The sequence below is a fragment of the Triticum dicoccoides genome, chromosome 3B (genome assembly GCF_002162155.2).
Source record: "Triticum dicoccoides isolate Atlit2015 ecotype Zavitan chromosome 3B, WEW_v2.0, whole genome shotgun sequence".
NCBI lineage: Eukaryota > Viridiplantae > Streptophyta > Magnoliopsida > Poales > Poaceae > Triticum > Triticum dicoccoides.
Genome location: NC_041385.1, coordinates 845,455,286 through 845,456,609, shown reverse-complemented (window position 1 = coordinate 845,456,609; position 1,324 = coordinate 845,455,286).

Here is a 1,324-nt window from a genome sequence, read left to right as displayed (position 1 = left end):
AGTAGTCGGAGTAGGAGTCAAGGAAAGGGGGAAGAGAAGAGAAGGAAGGAGGGGGCGCAGCCCCTCCCCCTAGTCCAATTCGGACTAGGCCTTGGGGGGGGGGCGCCCAGCCTCTCCTCTCTTTTTCCCCTAAAGCCCAATAAGGCCCATATACTCTCCGGCGAATTTCCGTAACTCTCCAGTACTCCGAAAAATACCCGAATCACTCGGAACCTTTCCGAACTCCGAATATAGTCGTCCAATATATCGATCTTTACATCTCGACCATTTCGAGACTCCTCGTCATGTCCCCGAACTCATCCGGGACTCCGAACTCTTTCGGTACATCAAAACTCATAAACTCATAATATAACTGTCATGGAAACCTTAAGCGTGCGGACCCTACGGGTTTGAGAACTATGTAGACATGACCGAGATACGTCTCTAGTCAATAACCAATAGCGGAACCTGGATGCTCATATTGGCTCCCACATATTCTACGAAGATCTTTATCGGTCAGACCGCATAACAACATACGTTGTTCCCTTTGTCATCGGTATGTTACTTGCCCGAGATTCGATCGTCGGTAACCAATACCTAGTTCAATCTCGTTACTGGCAAGACTTTTTACTCGTTACGTAATGCATCATTCCGTAACTAACTCTCAGGAGTCTGCACTTGTTGTTTTCCTGATAATAGTAAGATGTCAATCCTATTAACCCTCAGGAGTTTAGCTTGAGCATGAAGTCACACATTTCACCGTTTGAGTTTGAAACTATTATTCTAAAAAAACAGTAATTATTTAGTAATGCTAATATTTCTTGAATAAGTTTGACCATAGTTTGACCACAGTTTGACCATAGTTTGACCAGATTTGACCAAAATTCAAAAAATTGAAATAATTATTTAGTAACACTAATATTCTTGAATAATTATGTAGTAACATTAATACTTCTTGAATAAGTAGTTTGACCAAATTTAACCAAATTTTTTTAAAAAAATTGAAATTTGACCATATCTTTTTTTCCTTTTCGAATTTGAGGATTCTAAAAAATTCCAAACAGGCCGTAGTTTTAGTGCTGAATTTTTTGATATATTATACGTTTTTTTCCGTCGGATGCGGGTTTTCGTGCTGAATTTTTTGATATATTATACGTTTTTTTCCGACATCGCATGCAAAAGTTATAGCCGTTTTACATTTTCCCTACACTTTTTGCAAAACATGTCCAAATTTAAGTTTTCAAATTTTCCTAACCAGTAGATATAGTAATATAACTACCTTTCGAAGGATTTTATTTTTTGAAGTTTTTATCATTTTCTTTTGATTTTTTCAAAACTGAAATGC